Here is a 13,718-nt window from a genome sequence, read left to right on the forward strand (position 1 = left end):
TTTCTAAGTTATAGTGATTTGTTTCATTTTTTTTTTAATTGGCTAATTCTATAACTTCTTTTATCCCCTACAAATGTAAAGGAAGGGAAAGTGAACTCATTGAAGATTTTTTTTAGGCTAATGTTCTTTCTGTCTGTTTGAATATTCTGCTATTTTTAACTTGTTTCCAGGTCCTTTTCTCACTCATGAACTTGTTGTTTCCTCTTTGCTCCCAAACATAGGTATAGTACCTTCAGGAAAATCAACATACACAGATTATGATGGCCTTCCATTATTTATGCTTCTTTACTAATAGGTTGAATTACTTTCTTCAACAGACTGTGATACTAATAGCGGTACTGCTGTGTCTCAACTGGAAAGGTCAGGAATTTTTATTTTTAATGTAATATAGATTCTTTGGAAACTGTTATGCCTACCAGTAGATAAATCTCGAAAGTTAATTTTAAAATCTTAATGGAGAAAACAAAGAATCGGTAAAATTATGACCAGGAGTCATTGTTGCCCTCAGTTCTAAGAGTTATTTTTTTAAAAAAAGAAGAAGAAGAAGGAAGGAAGAAAAGGAGGAAAGAAATAGGGTTAATGAGAAGAAATATATCAGAACCATTTGGAAATTTGTTGGTTGAAAGTGTTTTAGCACACCCCCTGTCCTGAGAATTTTGTATTAAGAGAGTCCTACACAGTTTTGGCAGCTCTGAGGTGTTCTGTGTTCTCAGAATGTAGGATTACCACCATCACTGGCTATTTTTTCCCAAATGGAAACTTTAGATTTTCACTGATAATTACAAATTATACAGATTTCCAAGTTTTATGAAACATTTGAATCTACTGTGAAAATGCCGATTGTTGGTTGTCTGCTCCCCAAATCGTATCAATACAGGTAACTAACTAGTACTTAACATGTGATATAAACAGAGTCCTTTTTTTTCTATTTCAGTGAGGCTCTACATTTTTCTTGATACACAGTTTAAGGATACTTAGCTTATGGATCTGTTTTAGGAAACTAAGCTATGAGGGATAATTGTATATAGTGCTATTTAGATTTATTTAAAATTCCTCTAAGAGAAGGATGCCTGGATGTATAATTTTTACCAGAATATATGGAAAACATTGCAGAGAGATGAAAGCCAGTTATATTATCTCATCCATTAGAAATTACCAGTATAACTAAACATAAAAAAAATTCCAGTTTAGAATACTTTAGCATAGCTATCTTTCTGAAAGGCCCAAGGGTGGGTAACTTTGTTAAAGGGCTTGAATTTTAGGATGCAAGATAAATTGCCTTTTTAAACCAAGTATTTTATATAGGAAAAGCATTTATTTTTCATTTTAAAGCTACCAAATAGGTATGATATACATACTTTAGAAATGAGCAAAGATGTTTGTTGTGATACTGGATATTACAGCTCCTGCAGTCATTCTTTCCATTTTTAAGGGTGTATTCTAACAGTGGAAGCATCTAGCATGTCAGTAATTATACTAATTCAGAAACAAAAGCATTAATACTTGTTTTCATTTTTTTGAATTTTAAGTTCGAGAAAGGGATGCAGATGGAGGTTATCACCCACAAATGTATTTAAATGGATATTTCTTACTTTGAATTTAAAGTAACCTTCTTAATTTTCATTTTAAATAATTAGTTATATATTTAGTTACATTGCCAGTTTTTAAAGTTCTCACTTTCAGTGAGGCAAAAGTGTACTAAAATGTTTAAATAGCTTCATTCATTCTTACATTTTAACATTTCAGCAACCATTCTGGCTTACAGAACTTACATTCTGGTTCCATGTTATGATACATGCCCTTTGGTTTTAAAAAAAAAAACCTTCCATTTTGTTAAAATATGTTACCAAGTGGAATGAACCAGCCAGCACATCTAATATACTTATCATTGGTAACTCTGTTACCGTCTAACTACTGAGCCAGTCTCTCCAGATGTGTAAATGGTTCCCTGGGAGCCTTTGGAAGTTGTATTAAGTCTTCTCGGTCTTTTATTTTATCTCTTATTATTTTTTATTCTCATACTTAAATAGAGATGAGTTATCTAGCTTAGTGGCTTTTATTTTGAAGATTCTCAGATCATGGTTTAGTTTCTTTTAGCTTTGTAGCCCCTGAGAAGTACATTACTTTATAAGGTAATGGCAGTTTGTACTAGTATACCACATGGAGAGAATTATTCTTATTACTTGATGAATGAACAGTCCTAAAATTATAATATTGTACCTGAAAGGGCTTTGAGATTTAAGGAATTGATGAAGAGAATTAGAAACTTTTGTGTGGCACTTACTCTATTTTCACCCGTCTAGAAAATGTGAAGCTCTGGAGTATACAACTAAGTGAGGGAGAATAGTTTTCTAGTTATTAATATTAATTGGGAGGGAAAAAACTAGTAAAGTTCACATCTGGAAGCGACCCAAAGTTGCTAAAAGGTAGTAAATGTGGTTTTCAGTGTAAGTTATTGACGTAAGATGATTTATTTATAATATATTTAGATTTTGAAAGTTACTGAGAGAAGCATGTATACAAACATGATTTTCTTTTCTAAATCAGTGGTACAGAATGGGGGGTGCTCCATTACATTAACTATGTCTATGAGGAATATTTATAGCTAAGCATACTCCTCCAGGCTTTAGGCTCAAATCGTCAAAATTTAAGTTATTCCGTATTTTGCCTATACCCTTTTTTATCTTTCAGTGTCATTTTTGCTTGACAACATGTTGGTGACCATAGGGTATTTTTATTTGGAAGGTCCTCAGCAAGACTAATTTGCCAAAAGCAATAATGGTTCACATTAACAATGAAGTAGAGTTGAACCATTTCCAGGTTCAACTAAGGAGCAGACAGTTTATGGGTATTTCATTTTTAGATTATAAATATGTTGAGATTTATTAATGGGGAGTTAAGCCTATGTCAGATTATGGGATGAAGACTCTTAGTGACATCATAGTTGTACTTTTTTTTTTTAACTTCATACTTGACACAGATATTTCTACTACATCATAGTGATTATATTTTTATGATTAAAAAAAAGTAATAGCTCCATATCTTTACAAATAGTCTCTGCAGAGATGTCAGGCGATGATGTTACTGGCCTCTCAATTTGGCACTATCCAAAAATTGAGACTGCCTTCAAGTGTATATGCTACTTCTTCAAGTTATATAGCTTCAAGTTATATAGCTCCCTCTGCTTAGGGGCCAGGCCAGTTCCAACTAATACCAAGGTTTTTATGTACATAATAGTTTTCGAAGAATTTAAGGGTTCAGACCATTGGTTGAAAACAAAAAACTTTTTTAAAAAATTTTTTAAAGACTTAAAATTTTTAAATTTCAGTTTGAAGTGCCTGGTTTATAAAATCTGATTCTTTGATGATTGCCTTTCTCTTGTAAACTGACTGATTTTGCTGAGTAAACTTAAAGCCCTAGGCTCAGTTGTAATGATTTATTGATAAAATTGCTGCTTGATGGTTTGAGGGCCTACAGTGTCATGACTTTTATTAAATTGTCCCTGTTTTCCCAAATACCAGTCTAACCATATCCAGATTTCATTATTCAATTAAACAGGTTTAAAAATCATCCTGTAAACGAATGTTCAGGTTACCAAAGTACATCATCTGCTGAGGAAGGATCAATCTTCCCTACATTAAGAGGAGCCGTCATCTCCTCTAAACACATGCTGTTTCCTTGGTATTAGTGGAGGCTGTGTTCATTTAAACATGGGAAGCCTTTCATGCAGCCCCTAGAAACACCTGCTTTTTCTAGAAAGAACCTTTTCTATGATTAGGTTATAATTGTGTTTTCTCTAAGAGCTTTCTTTTATTTCAGTTATCAGTTTTCAAGTTGACAAATGCTATGTAAAGTCTCTCATACTGAGAGTGGTCCATTAAATTACTGAAAGTTACACTGCTGTTCATCTTTCAGGTACCTGAAATGAATGCCATCAGGTGATCAGGAGTAAGATCATAAACTTTATTCATTTTCTTCCTTATACAAAGTGATGGCTTCTAACGCTTATATTTCAAGATATTTTTTAAAAAGACAACAGTCTCTTGTAAAGTAAAATTTGATTTCAATCCAGGTCCCAATAATATATTTGATTTTTCTGTTGTTGCTGGTGCCTCCTGTTGCATCAGATAGAGATTGCCTGCCTCTTTGTAGGGCACCCTTGTGGCACCTTATGTCCAATTGGAAGATAGTATATGGCTTGTTTGTGCCTCTGCTATCTTTTCAAAAGCCATTTTATAAAAATCCTAGGTAGCCTATTTTAATATTTAAATATATATATTTGTGAGAGATACTTTTAGAACAGACCTTTTTTTTTACTTTAAATTTCCTGTATTCCCATTTTTAAGAGTAAATGTAAACTTTCCAGGATTTGAACTTGTCTTTTTCCACAGCAGCATAATGAAAAAGTCGATTTGAGACAATAGACCATAATTCAGTGATAGAAGAAATTAATGTCTGATTAAAGGAAACAGATGTGAAGGGAAAAAAATTGTTTTAGTTTCTGTAATTTTGTATTTGCTGCTACAGTAGCTCAGTATTTTACAGAGCTAACATATAAATCTGGCTCCATTCAAAAACTGGAGTACTTTCTAGTACAACCAGCCTAGGAGGAAGGTGTGTATGTACCACAGTCTTCCAGATGGGTGACTGGCGGTCCTGTTTAGCTAATGAATGCATATTCGCCTATAGCCCAACATCAAGGAAGTTTGGGAGAAACGTTTATCTTGCTAGTTACAGCTTTATGATTCTTTTTGGGCAGTGGCATTTGGTGAAACCCTTGGGGGAGGGAAGGTGATGCTGGGGAAGAAATGTGAATTAAATTATGTGGAAGGGTGTTGTCACGTCTTCTACCCTCTCCTAGAACCAGTACAACTTTCTTACCTGTGACAGGCCCAAGTTCACCAGCTTTGTATCCAGTTATCATCTCCTTCAAGTTTGGCTTTACTTGGTTACAGTGGCCATAGCTAAGTTATTTGGCATGTTTGACTTTCAACAGTAACAAAAATGGTTTTGGATTTTGTTTTATTTCCTAAAAATGTATACAGTGTCAGAACTTCACATTTTATATACTAGTATCTGGCTATTAGTACTTTACAGGAACCATAGTTCTTGGTGACTACATACATATATATATTTTTGTGACTTTTTTGTATACTAAGTGCCGTTTCAATGTTACAATCATTTTTAGAGTTACTGTAATCACTGTGAATATCATGTTTTTTCAAATATGTTCTGAGCCTATAGTGTTTGCTTTGTGAATATATGTGTATCGTATATATTCTGTATAGTTACACTGTACTGAAATATTAGCTTGTTTGATATAAGGAAAGTATGTATTGAGTACTTTTTGCTAGCCTGGTTGTTTAGTCTTTTTTTAAAAGGTTTAAACTTTTTAAAAAACAAAAACAAAAACTTTAAACCAGCCTTTATTACATGGTCACAAATAAAGTTGCAGTTAGAGGGATGGGCAGGGAAAAAAATAGTTTTAAGTGTCTTTGAATAGAAACATAAGACTAAGGTTTGTTTGGTTCCCCCCAACCCACCCTGACCCTTCATTAAAATATCTTATTAATGCTTTATGGAGTAAAACTTCCTGCTGTTGTTATTTACTGTTGGCTGGAAGGAAGAATTGGTGGTGCTGATCGAGGTCAAGTGGATGAGAAAAGTCATGAGACTAAGGTGCGCCTTAAGTAAGCATCCATTGAGTTTGTACAGACTAGAGAGTGTTCTGCGAGGCAGCACACACATCAGCTTCCTGGGCAGGTAAGAAAAGAGCTGAAAGGGCAAGGAGTCCATGAACACCATCCCTAAAACAGAAAAGAATATAAAGGAGGCTAGTTGGAGAAAGTCATCAAATCCTGGAGCTGTTGAGCCAGGTATCTTGTGCAGAGCTGCTTTCCTGAGTGGTGGGTTATGTCTTGAGAAGTTGCCTTGAATCTTTCTGAGGCTATACTTTATTGATTAGAGACCTCTTGGGATATTTCAATAATACCTTACAACCAAGGAGTAGAGAATGGTACTTACTGGAGGAAGGCAGCTCATTGCCTAGGTGATGAGCCGGTGATGAGCCTGTGATAGCCTGAAGGAAGGGCATTCTAACTACAGATGCACCTTGCTGTGGATTTTGACAGTAAGTGGTCTCTAGAGTGAGAGCAACAGCCAAAGGAGATTGTGCACTGACCCCAAGCTGCCAGCATCACTTAAGTTCAGGGAGGAAAAGGGCAAATTTTTAAGAAGCATTTTCTATCATTCAGTGAGTGTGTTGAGTGTTTTTAACAGTGGTTTACCAAACCATTCAAGGCTGGCAAACTGTGTTGGGGTCCTCAGTAGCTACCTCAGCCACAGGTGATCCATATAAATGCAGAACGTAGAATTTTAAGTACTCGTGCTTTACAGTTTGATTTGCATATGAATAACAGGCCAGAAAAATTCCTTTCAGAGAATGATACTAAAGGTAGTAAAGGAAGATGTGTGTCTGTCTCCTCGATGCATGGCACTGGGGATACACAGTTGGGGCATTCTTTTCTGAACAGAATGTTTGTTCTAAGTACTAAACTGAGAGATCTGCAAATGTACTGAGAGTTTAAATGGGGGGAACTTGCTCATAAACGTCAAATCCCAAAATGTAATGTAATTCATTTTTCACATGGGTAAACTTTTATACAGATGGGAGAACTAAGATGGGGCATAGTCAATCCAGAAAGAACTTCCTCATCAGCAAAATGATGAGAACTAGGGTTTGAACAGCTGTGGGGATGAAGGGAAAGCTGTTTTACTGTTGTTAAACTCTTGATTTGTTTACTTGAATTCTTGTACCAAAAATACTTGAAATTTTTATACCCACCCATTTTATAGATGAGCAAACAAGTCACTGCAGAGGCTATGGGCAGAGTTGTCTTTAGAGTCATTTTGTGGGGCGCCTCCATACAGTCCCACACCCTTCTTTCTATTGTTGCCTACTTTTTTCCCACAGCTAACATTTCTGGGGGCCTTTGGCTGGACTCTGAAAGACTGAATAAGTGAATGAGTGTGTCTCATTGACCAGAGAACCTGAAAAGTTAGACAGGCTTAGCAACATACACATACACACACTCAGTAAAGGGCCAGCTGCAAATGAATGACCTCTGATGATCCTTGCCATCTAGAGACGCTCTGTTGGGAAAGTTGCTTTAGAACATAAGAAGAAAAGATCACAACCAAATAAAATTCCACTAGTCCACCTTAATCTAGGGGCTGAGGCAGATGTGCTCTCTTTGGCAGTTCAGGCAGCAGTGGTACATGTGGTAGGACCTGTGTACATAACTTTTGTTCAGAAACAGAACTCTCTGTTGAATGCAAATGAGTCTACCTACAAGATTAGTACAAATTCCTTTTCAGTGTGTTTTACAGTTTATAAAATGCTAGCACTGTGAGTGATTTGGTTTTCAAAAACCCAGTGACATAATAACAAATGTATGACCCACACAGATAGGGCCCTTCCTACCCATTATAAAAAGGCATTAGATCCACCCTGAAATCCCTAGGCACCAACAGGGCTGCAACCCGAGAAGTCTTGAGTTGATACAGCTCTCAGCTCTCCCAGACCCAGCAATAGGAAGAAAAACCTGGACCTCTGACCCTGCCAGTCCTAGCATTGCGATTCTTTGGGGCACTAGCATTTGGGGAGACCCTGGAGGGAGGGTAACGCTGGCAGAAAATGTGAGTTCGTTTATGCAGATGGGTGTTTTTGTCTTTTGTGCCAGGGCCTAGTTCTAAAGGAGAGTCAAGTTAACTTATTCTTCTGATGTAAAACAATTACAGGTGACCTTGTGGTAAATGTGTGAACTGGTCATGTGCTTTTCTTTGCGTGCTTTTACCTAAATATCACCTCTGGATTATCTTTCCCACCCCTGTTGGTAATATTTTCTCTCATTTTCTCCATCCCTGCTGCTGCTACTTAATTCAAGCCTTTGTTGTTTCTGGCCTAGAAACAAAAACAGCCCTCTCTCCAGTCCGGCCCCCTCTGGTCTATCCTCCCCGTTTCTGCTGGGTCATGTTTTAACCGGGCCACTGCCCTGCTTAAAGTCCGCCTCCCTCTCCCTGGGAAATCCATCCCGGCCTGCTGTGCTTGGCTAGTTGTAGTTGGACTTTCACTACAAAGGTCAGGCTTCACCTCCTCTCGGAACCTGCCACTCAGTCCCCACTCCCGTCTACCTCCAGTTTTGGGGTGAAGGTCCCTCATGTGTATTTCCCTAGCAGATTTTATTTAGCTACACCAAACCACGTCTCAGTCACACTGTCTTGTAAAGCTACCTCCTGGGGCAGTTATGAGAATGGAATGATTATATGTAAAAGGCTTAGAACAGCAAGCACCTAGTATAGAGTAGCCACTTAATAAGTCTTGCCTATTATAACTAGTGTGTCTCCCTCACCTGATTTATTTCTTGACATCAGGGACTGTGTCTTCTATTTGTATATTTGCTGTAGTGCCAGGCACATAGTAGAACTCAAAAAAATGTTGAATGAGTAATTGAATGTTGCCAGGAAATAGTCATAAGCTCACTTTACCAGAATGCTCAGAGGTACTCCCCAGGGAACTTCAGGACAGAACACCAAGATACATGGTACCTGACAGTTTGCCTCAACTCCCACTTCAAGTCTAACCCTCAGAACAACTGCCATCAGCCTGGCCACAATTTCTCGAAATTGTTCCCTGAAACACTGGTGCTGCCATTTCCCTCCCTTTAGTCCGGTTTACTCATCCATCAAGTCCATACCTAAGTTTCACTTATTAAAGAAGCATTCCCAGAGACTCCCATGCTGGGCTGGGACTTCCTATTAGGTTCACAAGCATCCTGTGCTTTTATTACAATGGTAATTGATTATTTAAAAGCAGTTGGACTAAACTCCATTTGATTAAGTTCCATTAGGACAAGGCCATACCTGTCTCTTGTACCAAGGTGTCCCCAGGCCTGGGGTTGATTGAATGAAGTCTCTGACCTTAGGAGCTTATGGTTTCTGAAGTAAAGACTTACAGAAATAAAACGAATATAGAAATAACTGAGTGCCATGAGGGAAACAGCAAAGCATGTCCTCTGCCAATTTGGAGGGAGAGACCTGGCTGGAGGGATCAGGGAGGCTACGTGGAGGAGGAACATTTGAGCTGGAATTTCCTTGTAAAGAGGTCTAGAAATTTGTACTGGCAGAAATGGGGGTGGCACGGCACGTAGGAAACAACACTGAGCACAAGAGGTGGAATGTCCAGGGAGTGAAAGTGGTTTGATTTGCTGAGAGTTACAGCATCCCTGAAAAGAGAAAATGGGAGAAAATGTTAGAAAGCAGACGGGAACCAGATCAGAGGAGGCCTTTAAGAGCTTGAACTGAATTTGGTAGGAAATAGAAAAGCATCACACATTTTGAGGCAGAGGGACAACTAAATCAGAGCTTGCTCTAGAAAGATTAAGAACAAGCATGAAGTAGATTAGAGGGAAGGCGTACAGACTGAACTGCGATCACTGAGGAATTACTTAAGTAGTTCAGGGAAGAGCCCAGAGGAAGGTGCCATGAGTGGCACTGGAGCAGGGGTCTGGGGAAGGGTTTGGTGGCACGTGGGGCTGGGATCTTAAGCATGTCTAGTCTCTGAACAGTGGACAGTATCAGCTCTATTTCAGGCCCTCCAAGTGCTATTTACTTGACGTCAAATTCTTAAGGGAACTCCCTTTGTTTTTGAGGGGGAACTCTGTGTCCTAGACAAAAATAGAGAAAGAGTTAGGCAGAGTTCTGAGCCAGGTTCCAGAGCTGAGCTCAGAGTTAGGGTGAGGAGAGGTTTAGGAATAGTCGTGCAAGGATGTTACTTAGCTGGGTGGCCCTTTCCTAGCAGAGCCTGGCTTCTACTAAACCAGGTTGGTGGGGTTGAAAGTTCCAAAGACGTTTCTCACGTCCTGCTTCGCTCTGCTTCTTACATTCCTTCTACTTTCCTTCAACAGACACTGAGTGTCTGCCACACGAGACACTTCCAGGCACTGCAAGCACAGCATGGAACGGAACAACAGAAACCTTGCCCTCGTGGGGTTCATCATCTGGGTGGAGGGGAAGGGGTTTGGCCAACACTGAAGATAAAGTGTAGGGGTGGGTAGGGGAGCGGTTTGATGGCCAAGGTGAGAGAATGGCCAGTAGGCCAGGTCCGAGCAGGTGAGGGTCCACAAGGTCAAGGGCACTACCAGGCGCGTTCAGGAGGGAGGCCGGGCTCCCCACCCACTTCTCTGTGAGAAGAAGCCAGAGCAGAACAGGACGTGCCCGGAGATTAAAAAGGGACATAGACTGAGCGTGGAGGATGGAGGAAGTTTGTTTCCACGTGTAACGTCTTTTCCTGGACAAACTCAGAGGAAGTCTATTTCCCCAACACAGGCCAAGGAGCAGGTGGCTCTAAGTTAGAAACTGAGCTTAAAGGCCAGATACCGGCAGCAGCTGTAGATTTAACTTTTTAACGCAGCTCGTTGTATGTATCCAGATTTTTGGCTTCTAAGTTCAAGGTGCCGTTTAAGGGACTTCTGCATGTATCAAATACCCAGACACATCCTTTCCTACAGGGGGACTGACTCTCACAGCCTCCTATGTACCCGGAGCCCAGAGATGAGGTGTAGGCTGCCAGCGTGTAATCTCCATTGACGCAGGAAACATCAAGTGGCTTTTGGAAGACGGTTGCGCTTCCCCCCAAGAACCTCCTGACGTGTGAGGAGATAGGCATAACTGCCCTGGAAAGTTTTATCAAGTGCCTTTTGAAGAGGTACCGCAAGGAAGGCCTAGGGGAAGGATGAGATTCAAACGGGGAAACGTGCACATGCAGGGAAAAACCAAGCACCAAGTCATCCAGTCCTGCCCAGCACGTGCCAGGTACATCCACGCATAATTTCTACCCAGAACTGGGGTTCCACAGCTCCCGCGGCCTCCCAGGTACGACCGTGTGATACCTGTGAGGATTCAGATCCACTGTCCAACACGGCAGGGCCTTCCATGTGGTCCCAGGAGAGAGGGACTGGTACAGATTAGCTTTGGGGAAGGTCTAGCTTTGCCTTGCACGTTTTAAGTGCCACAAAACACGGATGTATACACGCATACATACAAACACATGAAAAGTAGGGGCAAGGGAAGAAGGGAGGCGTCCGTTTCAGTCAGGGTCCATCTGCAGGTCTGGTCTCCCCATGTCAGGAGTCCTGCCCGCCCAGCACCTCCTCCCTGGGGCTGCTACCAGGCCCGCCCTCTGGGGGCCCTGGGCCTGCACCCCTGAAACAATGGGACCAGAAGCTCTTTCGTGTCCCACCCCTCGCTGTCAGCAACAGCTGCCATTCCAGAGCCAAACAATTGGAGCCCTTTATTTGCCTCTCTTGACAGGCACCAGGTGTAAAAGGTTTTCCCCCAGTTTGCTAAATCCCTTCCCACCTGGACTGTCTCTCAGTCACTGGGGTTTTTTTGTTTGGTTTTAATATTTTGGCCACGCCGAGTGGCATGCAGGATCTTAGTCCCCCCACCAGGGTTCGAACCCACACCCACCATAATGGAAGCACGGAGTCTTAAGCACTGGACCGCCAGGGAAGTCCCTCAGTCAGTGGTTTACCCCAGCTCTCGTGTGCGTCAGTGGATTTTCCGGCTTCCCTCCCATTGTGAAGTGTAGGTTGGAGGGGTGAGCAGAGCCAAGAGCAAAGGAAAAACCCAGCAGTTCGTTCTGCCCAGCAACCGCCAGGCTCCAGTGGGAGCCAGATGCCTCCTCGAGGCTCAGCCTACAGCATGGCCCTCAGCGCCCGGGTGCCTGCACCTCGGACTGGGGCGGGGGGTTGGGGTGGGGGGGCTCTCCCTGCTTCCCCACACATCACTCCAAGTACGTTACATAAGAAGCATAATCTGTTTTCAGTGTAGACATGGAAGGTTGGTCCTTGCTTCCCAGAAGTTACCCATAACCAAGTCCCATGAGTCATAAGTAGAAAATAGAAGGGGTTCCCTAATCCCAAGGAGGATGAGAAGCATGTGGGGAGGTCAGGGCTGAATGTAATTCAGACTCAGTCCAAGATACTGTTAATCTAGGGTGACAGGAACATGTGGTAACAAATATGCTTAAGACCTTTCCAGGGCCAAAACCTCACCTTTTAGTAGCTGCGCATTGGTGAGGTTTTCATGAAACCCTCAGCTCTGCCGCCTTTTTTTTTTTTTTTTGCGGTACGCAGGCCTCTCACTGTTGTGGCCTCTCCCGTTGCGGAGCACAGGTTCCGGACGCGCAGGCTCAGCGGCCATGGGTCACGGGCCCAGCCGCTCCGCGGCATGTGGGATCCTCCCGGACCAGGGCACGAACCCGTGTCCCCTGCATCGGCAGGCGGACTCTCAACCACTGTGCCACCAGGGAAGCCCCCGCCTGCCTTTTGAAGGTTCTTCCCCTGCTGTGACTGACGCACAGGACAGGAGCGTGTGTGGGCTCGTGAGCCGCTTACCTTCCCGGCCTCGCTTTCCTCCTGCCCACCCCCATGCCCGAGCCTGGCATGGGCCTGGCACACGGTGAGAGGTCAGTCAGTGAGGAGGGACGAATACACATCCTGGAAATGGGTCCATAATAATGGCAGTCTGGCCTGCCACAGATGAAAAACAGGTGTAACACGAACCTCAACACACCTCCTACCTCTCACTTTAACTCTCAGTGATGGAGAAACACCTGATTATGAGCTGCTCGTGAGGGGTGATGGAGAAACACCTGATTATGAGCTGCTCGTGGGGGAGTGAAGCTCTTCATTAGCTTCCCTAGTCCGTGATGTGAGCACGACTGAGAAGGTAGAAAACGGCATCAGTGAGGAAAGCCGGACGGGGATCAGTGTTGGCCTTGGAGACGTGGAACGTTTCCAGATACGTTAAGTGGGAGGAAATCCACACTCTGGAAAAGGCGACCCGAGGAGCTTCTGGGGGCCCTCTATCCCTCCCCCCCCACCCCAAGAAGAGAGGAAAGAGGACGCTCAGTCCCCCTGGCACTGCCCATGACGCCCGAGTCCCTGGGCCTCCCATAAACCTGCTCCAGCCTAGGAGTCTGCCAAGGACTCCCGCGTGATGGCAGCCCTGAACGCGCTCCAGCGTCACGTAAGCGAGCCCTGCTGCACTCTCGGAGCTGGCCGTCCAGCGCCTGCCAGCCTCTCCAGTACGGTGAGTTTCCCATGGCGGCCACTGCCCGTGAAGTTCGCACTCTGGGGTGAGGGGTCGGGAAGAGGAAAGGCAGCAAGCACAGCCGCTGGAGAGCCGCCTTCACAGTGGGCCCAGACGTGGTGTTTCCACACTTGGGAACACAGGGTTCCACATCTGGGCTTTGCCAAGACTCACCATGAACTGGGTGGGAGGAGGTCGTGGAGACAGGCGGGCCACCCACACCTTCCTTCCGGACCGGCTGCTTCAGCGACTGTGCCTATGGCGTGCAGGGCGTGAGCGCCCCCTACTGCTCTCTCCTAGAATGATCCCCAGGGCAGGGACTCGAAAGAATCTTTCTTTGCCTTTAAGCCAAACTTACAAAATATTTATTAAACCTAATTAAAAGGCTTTTGTTTAAAATAAATACCCAGCGAAACAGTTCAAACTGTTAACCACTCGTTTATTTTTCAAAAGCCTTTGAACTAGAACAAAATGGATTGTCCTTTCAGCTCTGGTTGTGACGTTCCCCCAGGTCCCAGTGAAAGTCCTTGTCATTGGTGCCCCAGAAACATTTCTGTCACCCC

The sequence above is a fragment of the Hyperoodon ampullatus genome, assembly GCF_949752795.1.
Source record: "Hyperoodon ampullatus genome assembly, chromosome: 7".
Classification (NCBI taxonomy): Eukaryota; Metazoa; Chordata; class Mammalia; order Artiodactyla; family Ziphiidae; genus Hyperoodon; species Hyperoodon ampullatus.